The sequence below is a fragment of the Strigops habroptila genome, chromosome 9 (assembly GCF_004027225.2).
Source record: "Strigops habroptila isolate Jane chromosome 9, bStrHab1.2.pri, whole genome shotgun sequence".
Classification (NCBI taxonomy): domain Eukaryota; kingdom Metazoa; phylum Chordata; class Aves; order Psittaciformes; family Psittacidae; genus Strigops; species Strigops habroptila.
In genome coordinates this window covers 35,203,720-35,215,340 of record NC_044285.2, presented here as the reverse complement: position 1 = coordinate 35,215,340, position 11,621 = coordinate 35,203,720, and the positions used below count along the sequence as shown (strand labels likewise).

The following is an 11,621-nucleotide window of genomic DNA, read 5'->3' as shown; positions in this document are numbered from 1 at the left end:
ACGTATAACAAATTGCACTCATAATGAGAGAGCCTGGGCAGAATTCCCCTGAGAGTCTGAAATGACATTTTTCAGGATCTGACAATAAAACACCACTTGTGCTCTGCCTCTCATCTGTTCACCCTTTCAGTTAAGCTTTCACCCTGTGCATTAGAGAAATGAGTCATCTTTACCATCTCTCATGCACTCGCTTTGTCAGTACCTTGCCTTAATCTTCAGGTTTTCACTATCACCTGAAATATATGCTCCTTAATCTCTAATACTACTTTATGGGGAAAAACCACTAAAAAAATAAATCACGGTTATAATGAGAAGTTTCCAAAGACTTGAATCCTAAAACACACTCCTATAATAACACGGGGGAATCTCCATGCTCAGTATTAAAAGGATAATTTTTCAGTGCATCCCCAGTTTCACAGGTACACACAGCTCTTCACTTTCACCTGCAAATGACTCCATAGATTAATAGAGAGACAAAACTCAATCATGCATGTCTGTCATTGCGATTATGACCTGGCTGTAAAGCAATTTCACAGAATGGGAGAGGACCATGATATAACCATTACAGCTTAAAAGCCTTCCTCATTGTGCCAGTTTTACATAAATTTATTCCATGCTGTAGATTAAAGGTTCAAAAAAATCCTATTTGCCTATAGGGGTGGGAAATGAGCAAAGTGTTGACACTGGAGGCAGTTCATCATTTGAATCAGGTTTTGCACCTGCAGAAATCCCTTCTTGCTACTTGGTAACACCTTGTGGCTTGCACAGACCCAATGACTGTAACAGACTATTTGTGTATCTGTATCTTCTATCAAATAAAAAATAAAAACAAGTTGGAAAGGCTGAATGAGAGACCCCAATATTTCAGTCTGACTCAGACTGCGAAAATCAATTGGGAAAATGTAGCCCTTAACTCTCTTAGGAAAACAGACCAAGAACTATGCACTTCTCTGCCTGAAGATCTTTCAGAGTGACTGTAGCACACCTTCAAACCCCCCACAATGGCAGTTTTAAAGCAGTGGTTGGAGTGGCTGCGTGGTTCTGAGCTACCAGCTGGGCTTAAACCACACCACTATCAACGCAAGCTGCCCTGTCCAACCATTTTCAAATTCTGACATGCCCTCAAATTCTAAATCTGACTTAAATTATTTTCAAGCATTTTCTGACAGCTTAAACTGCAAACTTGGACTCTTAAAATAAAAACTGAAATTGTTATTCTTATGAAAACACTAAATGATGTGAAAGTTGACATCTCGGTCATCCTGGCGCTGGCATGAGAGTTCGTGCTTATTTTATGAGGGAATCAGTATGTGTGCAAAAGCTCCTACAAGCACTGCAGAGCTGATGCAGCTGCAGGAAGCAGAACTCTCCTTCAGCCACGAGAACCTGCCCCAGCTCCTTCTGCAGAGCTGCTGGGTTTGGGCTGCTCCGGCCCAGGCAGGGCGTTGTTGGGGGATGCTGTGTCATGCTCCCGAAAGAAAACAGGGGCACGAGTCACAGCAGGAGTCTCTCCACACTGGCAAACTGAATGTTTTCCTTTGAAATCCCAAAATAGCCAGCCCTGATTTGGTCAAATCAATGCAACAGCATAGAGACTTTCAAAAAGCTGACCAGAGTTTATAAGGAATGGCTTAATCATGCCATTTTCAGAGAGAAAGTCTTGGTGGTATGCAACTTGCTCCCATGAAGGCAGGGAAAAGTGCCTCTTCAGTGTAGCTGCTCAGAGGCGCTGCTTTTTCTTCCCTATTATGAAAAACTCATTTTTGCCTTCTTCAAAAGATGGAAGTCTGATGCCTTTTCATTTCGCCTTTTACTAGGATCCTGAATCTGCAAGGCTAAAGCTGAGCTCCCTTGAATGACTCTGATGCTGAAACATGTACGTAAGTACATTGCTGAATCAGGCCCTCTTGAAGTGTAAGGAGGAAGATATTCAAGCTTTGTAATCCAGCAGCACAGCAGGGAAACTTCTTGTCTCTGCGTGATTGTGTAATTGCTTTTCAAAGGAAGAAGCAAGTTTCTCTATCCACATAGCACTGGTAAACCTCAGAAGTCACTTTGGCCTCTTAGCCTAACTTTCAGGATTATTTGTTACGGATAAAAGGAAAGACACTTCTATTTCCATAGCTGACAAGCTTTGCTTCAGGGCATGCATTTATTTTCCATGCTGTTGATCTCTTCCCTCCCTGTATCAGGCTAATTCATCAGATTAATAAAGGACGATTTAGCTTCCTGCAGGGTGTTATTGATCTCTCAGGGAACGTGGCAGTTGTTTGCTATTGCCACCTCTACCCTGAGCAAAGGGGATGATTTTTAAATATTTCTAATGCTTGAAGGCTGCAGCTGGCTCTCACCATGCACCTGTGGAGGAAGAAAAGGCAGCGACAAAGGGGAAATGCAAAATGCACTATCTCAATCCCTTTGCTTTCCCCTGCCTGTGTACTCCTCGATGTGTCCAGAGCACACAAAGCCACAGCGAGAAAGGGGGAGCAATCAACTCTCTTTAGAGTGACAAAACCCATCTAGGCTGAGCTATCACACACTTAATCCACCAGTACCAGGGATTATTTGAAACATGCAGCATAGTTCATAGATTATAATGTCAGAAAGGACCCCTGTAACCAGCTCCTGTATCACCCACCAGCAGGATCAATTCTCACTCCGAGCCCTCGGGCAGCAAATTACCCTCCCAGTGCTCCAGCAGTGCTCCAGCATCTGCTGCCTCGGGCACCCCCTCTTTGCTCTGTGTTTGCCCACCTTCAACTGTCCATAACGGGATCATCTTCTACTTCTGACAGCATTTACCAGAGCTGCGTTTCCATATACCTCTTGAGAGCACCTCTGAAGGCACTGGGGTTTCAGCACAAAGAGCCCCATCATGTCATGAGTGAGGCCCAGGATATCAGCTGCACCGAGCAGGGCACTCACCACTCAGGAGCCCTGCTCAGCCAGGCATGACAGCGGCTGCACAGCTCCATCCCTCTGCCAGGCAGACACCGCAGTGCACGGTGCTCTCCCACCTCCTCTTCCGTCCTTCCACAGCAGCAGCGGTTTTCTTAAGAGACCTGAAGTGGGCACGTTTCAGAAATATTCATGTTGTCATCCAACACAGAGATGACAGCATCTCCTTCCCAGTGCTGCAATTAACCTCTTTATCCCCGCAAAATTATTCCCATACCTTTAGGCTACAGTGCTGGATGAGGAGCTTTAATTCACTGTAATCTCTCAGTCATTCCCTGGCTCCCTGCTTGTCTGAGCAGAAATCCCTACCCTGCAAACACAGCCTGGCTCCTGGCTTCCAGGATGCAGGGCTTGATGTTTGACCTTATTAGAAAACAAACACTGGCTATTTGTGCCAAGTTACAAAGCCCAAATGCTCAGCCCCAGTGACTTCCTGTCTCATTCTTCACCTTTCTTCTGATTTACTGTCATCTATGAACATTCCATTTTCTCCCCAAAACCACGGACAGACATGTTACATTATAAAAGAGCAAGACCTGAGCCCCACCAGAGCTGGGCAGACACATGCTCCCTTGCTCCCCTGTTTGCTGCTGTGTTGTGATGCTTGTAAATTCACTGGCTTGAAATCCACTCAGTATGTACTATATTAATTTTACACTATTCTAATTCCTTAATCAATAGCTTTGAAGAATCAAATATCTCTGTAAATTACAACAATATTATTACCTTTAGCAGTCTAATTTGCAATCTCATTAAAAAGATATCAAGTTCTTTTCTGTAACCCTAAGGTGATGGAAGAACTCTCCATCCTTCATTAGTCATACCCTCGCATGCATGTTTGCCTAGGACTGGTGTCAAGCTGGGCTGCCCCCAGCTGGTTTTCCAATCCTGGCACAGCAGCAGCTTGCTCTCATTGCTGCCCAACCGTGACGAGCCAAGCTCCACTGAAAAGCCATACAACCCATTCACAGAGCTGTGGGGCAGGTACTGGTGACCAGTCCCCTGGAACCACTGGTGCAGACCGTGCAGTGGCGGCCCGTGCTGCACAGCACACACTGGGGTCACCATGGGACTCCCCATCCCACAGTATGACCACAGCTGAAACTGGTTTTCCCCAAACATGACACATCTATTGAATGTTTCTGCATGCATCGAGCGTCTTCTCTGCATCAAAGGCTTTTCTGCAGAGTTTAGCTGTTACCTGTCCAAATAAATGCCTTTTCTTATATTCTGAGCTCTGCCTGCATCATTTTCCTTCCCATATGAAAGGAAAATCCATTTTCTTGCATATAGAAGAGGTATGGAGCCAGAATTAGGCAAGGAAATGTTTCAAGAGAAGGGGCTGGGGATCGGTTTCTCCCAGCATGGGGGCTTGCAGCAAACAGTGCCATTAAGCTGGATGATTAAAGGCTAAACCCACCCCACAAAGCTGCCTGTGTCTGACTGCTGCCCACATCCCTAGTTCGGGCACAGTTCTCATTATTATCCCTTAACCCCACAGTTTCCAGTCCCACTTAATAAGGCTGTGTTTATTCCTGACTTTTGGCATGACATAAAAAATGCTACACCAAACTTCAGTCCATAAATCCCAGTAGGTAGATTGGATGGGCCTGTATAATAAAGGAAAATAACTGCAGAAAATTTAGTTTGGAGAAAAAAAAAAAAAAATACAGTCTTATAACTGATTTGCTGACAGGGTAGACCTTGATGTCATCCTTCTGTAAGTGGGTTATGATTGTTCTCACAAATGCAAAATGATATGCAAATATATCCATCACGTCCTGCTGCTTCCAGTTTTATCTGCATTTTTCCTCATTTTCCCTCCCTCACTCCCCTTCTCCTTGAGTCTCCCAGAAGCTGATGAGAAGTGTTTGTCCTGTGTACAAGGCCAGGGATGAAGAGAGTGGAAAAGGAAAACGCCCTGCGCTATACCTCCTCTGACAGGCACAGGCTTCCTGATGGTTTATGTCCTTATCATGAGACATAGGGTTTCATTTCTACCCTTGAAAAATAATTCAAAGACCAATGCCAGTATACATTCTTCCTTGACAATTTTTCACTGGTTTTGGAAAACATGGATAGTTTATAGTCAGCCAGTGTCCCTCCTACAGCAACAACTTTGCCATCCCAGGTGGTTTGGAATAAGCAAGACTTACCAGGACTGCCAAAAGTCTTCCTCAAACCCAGAGCAACTTGTAGCACAAAACCCAGCAGTGCTCTCCTACAGGAAGGAAAATACGGGCTTGGTTCTTTTACTCTACTCAGTGCTATGTTATCTTTAGGGTCCCCAGAACAAGTTTACACTCAACCTCAGTTCGAAAATGATGGGGGTTGATACCTAGAGGTTGATCTGACAGATTTGTACCTAGGGCAGCACCAGAGGAGCGCTGTGCCAGGCTGCTCTCCCCACTCAGAGGGATCTTCACCTACTGTGGGTGGGTAGGAAGCAGGGACGGGGCTGGCCCATGCACTGCAGGGCAGCTGATGCTTGGGCTGCCTCTGGGCAGTGTGTGAGCAGCTCTGTGGGAAGCAGCTGCTGCTCCTAATTAAATAGCACAGATCCATTGCTGCTCATCAGTCTGACGGCAGTAAGCCGTTCTCCCGCCTCAGGTGTTGGAATTAATGCTGCTGCGAGACAACATAAATTGCAGCTTGAAAATGGCAGATCAGGTGTACACTTACTGCCATTAAAAGGCTTTAAATTGGTTTAGAATTGAAAAGAGGAAAAAAAAAATCTGCCATAAAAGATCCAGATATGGCTGCAAAGTGCTGAATGCAAATGACAGAGTGAAGCTGAATTCAACATGAAGTTGCTTTAGGCTTTGAGGTGCACACCCACAATGCCAGCCCTTAGCAAGGGAGGCAGAGACTGGCTCTGCTTAGCAGTGAAGTTTTAAAGCAGTGTCAAATTAAGAAACCTGGCTTTGAAATACTGGATGTCTCTTGAACAACTTCAAGCCTGTTTTTGTAATGTAGGATCAAAGCATTTGCAGCCTGAAGATGGGATCAAACTGCAGAAATTTTGGACACTCGCCACCCAGAAGGATCTAAGATCTGTGCTGTTAGTAATTATTAATACATGAGTAACCTGTTACATGAGAGCAAAGTGAATATACTACATCCATATTTATAGATAGATATAGCTACATTAGGTCTGTGAGCTACAGTAACATTTAATAAAGGAGTGACCAATTTTTCTGAAGTTCCTAAAGTTCAGTCTACACTGAGAATATTTCCACTGCAAAACCAACAAATATTCATTGGGTAAAAATCTATAAGAAATTTTGACATAAAAGTCAGAACCCAGACTGCTGTTCCTCAAGTACAGCCTGAACCCTGAGCCCACAAGCCATGGTCATCCCATCCCAACCCACTGAACCTCCTGCTGCTGGCTGCAGGGATTAGATGAGAGCAGGACAAGCACTCCTCCTGCCCAGGGGAGCCCAGAGCAGGGAGGCACATCTCCCAGAATGGGAGATGTGAAATCAAATCATCTTGGGAAGGAATAAATAATCAACTCTGGTGTCTCACAAACACTGGCTCATCATCTGAGGGGTGATGGACCAGTCTCGTCTCCTCAGTCTTTCAAAGGAGGGCTATATTCTTCACTGTGTTTTTACCCAATCTGTCTGGGAGATAGAGGATTTTTGAGTATTTTGCACTTTGTGAACCCTTAAACATCTCCCAAATGAAGAACAGACCAGCTCACACAGAACACAACCCAAATGACCATTGATTTGCTCTCCTACCTACCTACCTTTCATGGAAGGTGAGAAGAGAAGGCAGCACAGGGAACCTACAGCAGGAGGAAGTTTGGAACAACATGCTGAAGCCACCTGCTGTCATGGAGAAACAGAAGAAGGGTGTCTCGGCCCCTCAGCATTTTGGGTCAGTGCTGGAGACCCTCTCACGTGGTGGCTTTGTCTCTCCAGCTGGCCAGGAACACCTCTCCTTACACAGTGGGGGCATTAGTACACACACAATGCTGCAAAGCACATCCTAGGGAGGATGGGATTCCTGACAGAGGCCTGGGAATTCCTGCAGGAATAGCTGTATTTTACCAAAGAAACAGTGAGCAAAAGAGAATGACCAGGAAAACCTAGGAGACATCAAGAGAGAAACAATAGCGTTACTGTTACAGTTCAGCACCCATTAGGTGGACACTGGTTTAACAGGAACTGAATGATTCTCATATAACATCTTCTTCTGAAACATTAGCTGCAGACAAAGATCTTTCCCTGTATGAATTATGAAGTATTGTTTCATGTTTAATTGCACTGATTTGCATTGAAAGCTTTAAACATCAGCCTAATAATTATCTTAAACCAATTTGTCATCCAGAATACAATAAACCATTATCTATGCCAGTGCTTACAAGGAGCTGATTCTCCTGCATCAGAGGAGGAACAAAAAGAAAAGAAACCAGCACTTAAAATGCCAGAGTGTGTGTCCAGGTTGCTGCATTTAGGGGAAAAAGTTGTGAGAATGATTGCCAGTAAAGATAATGGTAATAAATAAGCCAGCAATGGCGCTTATTTAGGGAGAAATGTCCAAATGGTGGTTGGGGGCTGCCACCCACCAGCACTGAGCTGCCCTGGCTGGAGCCGCGGGTCACCCTGCTGCCCTCGCACCAGTTGTGCAGCTCTCCCGCGAGCCAAAACAAGGGGAGTTGTGTCCCAAATTCTCCTCTCCAGAGCTGAAACCAGCCCTGAGCGCAGTGGCTGCGTGGCTGTGGTTTGTGTTGTTGCTGGTGGCACTGGGACTGGCCGCCTTGCTGCCGTGTCACTCCCCTTCCTTCATGCACCAACCAAGACAATGCTTCTGCTTATGGAGAGAATGTCAGCAAATATCTCTAAGAAGGAAACTTCACAGCACTCCAAGCCCTGCTCCAAGAAAAGCCCTGACTATTTAAAACCAACACTAAAAACAACCTGGCTGGAGGCATGAAAAATTTTGCACAAAGCAATTATAGCCTCAGCAAGCTACGAGACAACACGACCAGGAGACAGCAACACAATATGCATTATAGGGAGAGCTGCTGGGACAGGGCTTTGCCAGGGGGGACAGGCTGTGAGTCCCCACAGCCTGGGGAGGAAGCGATAATAATGTGTGCTCTGAGCTCCCAAAATTCCTGCGAGAGCAAGCAAAATGAACCAAAGGGGAGCTATACCAGGTTTTGAATATTTTAAACCCCTTTGACAGCCACATGCTGTAGTACGTGTTATCTGTGTGAGATCTTGCAGCAATTGAGCACTTTACAGCTCCTGTCCTGGGGAGCAGACATTTTGCAATGCTTTGCTTGCAGCATTGCACCAAATTTTACTACCGCTGCAAATCTGCCACCCCCAGCCCCACAACCAGTTCCAGTGTAATGGTCTTTACTTTGCAGAGTGATCTTGAAACATACACAGTGGTTTTTAGGGGCAGGATGAAAGCCTGATGTGACTCATGGTGGTGTTCTCGGGGGTGTTTCCAGGACTGTCCTCCCCACTAGGAAAAGGCACATGACAGAGCTGTGGGCTGGACAAGCAGCCCCTGACCCACTGCCCCGGATGCTTGGCCAGGGGATGGGGTACATGCAGACGGTAACAGCCCCTTCTGGGCACAGCCATCGTCACCCTGTGCTGCAGGTCTGAGCTCCCAGGCAGTGTTTGTTCCCCAGCTGGGAAGCCCTTTGCATTGCACAAATCACAGAATGGTTTGGGTTGAAGGGACCTTAAAGCTCATCCAGTTCCAACCCCCTGCCACGGGCAGGGACACCTTCCACCAGAGCAGGTTGCTCCAAGCCCCTGTGTCCAACCTGGCCTCGAACACTGCCGGGGATGCGGCAGCCACAGCTTCTCTGGGTAACTTGCTCTACTCCCTAACAGTTTCTCTTTTAATACAGTTCAGTAGAACTTGAAGACCAGACAAGTGCTCAATGTCCCCAAATAGTGAAATCTCAGGAAACTTTCAAAGCTGAAAAAACAATCCTAAAAATAAAAAATAAAAAGCAAACCATACCAACTCAACAAAGACACCACCACAAGGCTTTAACTCCAACACAAACCACATACTGCAACACCGGGAGAGGGAAACAGCTAGTGCTTGGATCACAAATGCTTCTTGCACGACCAGGAGGCACACAGACAGTCCAATGAGCAATGGAATCCCACCAAGGGCAGGCGGATCTCCATTTCATCCGTCCATCACTGCTCAGTGTAGCCCAGCAAAAGGCAGGTTGGGGAGCAGGGCTGCAAGCAGCAGCGCAGGCACATCTTCCACTGGGCTGGGGCCGCCTGCCTTCACCACAACACTCATTTCAGCCTACAGCCCTTCATATAAAGTATCATCAAATAATTTACAGTAGGTGTCAGCTGCAAGCTACAGCCAAAGAGAAAGTTTATTTAAGATACCATGTGGATTGTTATACAAGATCCTGATGGATTATTCCTATCTGAGAATTTACAGATACTGCAGGAGCGTGGCCAACAATTTGGATTAGTTTAGATTAAACTCGCTGGGCTGTTTTTTCTCCCTTAGGAAATCTGAGCCCTGGGTCTACAGATTTTTTTTGAAGGAAAGATATAGACAAAAACAACTTTTACGCTTTCCAGCAGGCACCTAAAGTACTTTTTCCATCAATCACCTTTGATATATGGAGGCAGAAGTGTGAGTTACTTCATTAACAACAGTCACACATAACTGGGTACATTTACATATTAATCAGACAGCTGAGCTGCTGATCTTTCTATCTTACGTGCCTCTGTAACCATTAGTCAGAGCCCAAATGCTGTTAAATACTCCAGGTACCACCGAGTGCTCTAATCATCAAGATGAGTGCAGGTGACAGGGAAAGACTCATATTTACAATGCTCCTGTAGATCCAAGCACCGTTAGCTCTGCAGTGGTAATATAAATACATATATTTAACACCAGGAGCTTTAATCCAGTGGGAACCTTAAGTAAGGTGCGGCACTCCCACTGCCTAGAGACTTTAGCAGTTCCCAGAGAAAACGCCAGTTCCAATTCAGCCTTCTCCAGGCCCTTCACTGGTGTGTGAGCAGCACAGGGCACGCAGCACGATGCACTCCGGCACAGACCCAAGGAAATGCTGTGCTTGGGGGATCTCCACAGGCACCAGGAGCTAACGGAGCAGCTGATGTGGATTTCATGCACTGCATGAACACACTGGCTTACAAAAAATTAAAAAGTGCCAGATTAGGTGTATGTTCCCGTGTTTCCCCCTTCCCTGTCTTTCCAAAAGACTATTTTGTGAAACTCGCCTATGTGTAACAATGACAAGGGTCCCTGCTCACCCCATCTGCCTCTTCCGCTTTTTCTTTTTTATTTTGGAAAAGAGATGCTCCTCATAAAAAGAAGCTTTCTGCAAGTAGTGTGCCAGCTGTAATGAAACTAACGCTTCTCTGGCCTGAAACCAGGCAGCAGTGGAGCCATTCACACCAGCGCGACTCTGAGGACCAAGCAACCCAGATGGCTACACTGCTCCCAGGGCCACACAACTGCTGCTCAGTCCCATCAGACAGGGAGGAACCAGCATAGACTTTCATTTGTCAGAGCAAAGGGAATAAAGCAAGACAGAGGAGCTTCCCTCTACCCCAGTAGCCCACAGCCCAGCCCAGAGGGAGCAGGGCAGCAACGGCATGGGGCCACCCAAGGGCAGCAGCTGCCCCCCACCGTAACCTGCTAACAGTAAGGTTAAGCATACCCAACACGTTAACCTGGGACTTGGTGGGGTGGGAGAGCCCAGCCCTGGTTCTTCTCACTGTCCTGAGTCTTTTGCAATGTCCAGCTGGTTTTCTGGACACGCTCTGGGTAGATTGACCCATGGACCCCTAGCAGCACATGGGATTGAAGCAATGAGGAGATGTGGATTATGCTCCCAAGTCAGTAATTACTGAGAGGAACAACCCACATGGAACTCACCTGAGGGTGATGGTGGCTCTACAGTCGAGCTGTTGCTCACTGCGGCCCACCCAGCACCCATCTCAGGTACAGCAGTTACTTGGTTTTTCTGTTTTACCTGTTCACTTGCCAGTCCCAGGGTCTGCAAATCCACATCCCCAGCTCCCCCCCTCCCCTGCCTAACACACAGCTCTGGACCTCACTTCCCTGGTGCCAGGATGTGAGCTGCTGAATTAAGTCCTCTACCCTCCAAGAGCAGATAGCACCATGAGGTTTAAGCTTTGGGCAAGAGCACAGCGCCTGTTCTTTCACACAAGCCACCATGCACGCACCTTCACCCCGAGGCGTCCCCGCCGGTTCACACCTACAGCTGCAGCCTACAGCAAAACACACACGTGTAACAATTGCCTTTGCCAAGGAAGCGATCTGTGGTATCTGCAGAACTGTCACAGTTTACATTTCCTGGGCTTTAACTGAGCAAGAGAAAAATAACACGTGTGGCTGCAGCAGTAACACAGACTATGCGGAGCGCTCTGACACTTGCCGAGGTGAGCGGCTCCAGAGAGGAGCCTGCAACACCGGCGCGAGGGGAAACGCAGCGTCCAGGAGCCTCCACTCTGAGCGGCGACAGCCACCGAGGGAGCCTCGAGCCCTCGACGATACTTGCCCAGGAGCCGGGAGGGACTCACCGGGGGCGGTGCCGGGAGGAGGCACCGCCCGAGCGGAGAGAACCCGCCCCGGGGAGCGCGGGAGCAGCG

The 11,621-nt window shown here is 47.0% G+C and overlaps 1 long non-coding RNA gene across 1 annotated transcript; it reads right to left on the bottom strand.

Annotated features, from left to right (window-relative positions):
- Positions 1 to 2,918: 2,918 nt before the first annotated feature.
- On the bottom strand, positions 2,919 to 6,427 carry LOC115612639. Its single transcript, XR_003993103.2, has 3 exons — positions 5,115 to 6,427; positions 3,176 to 3,321; positions 2,919 to 3,062 (listed from the first exon to the last, which is right to left on the bottom strand). It is a non-coding gene; the product is annotated as an uncharacterized LOC115612639 (long non-coding RNA).
- Positions 6,428 to 11,621: the final 5,194 nt, after the last annotated feature.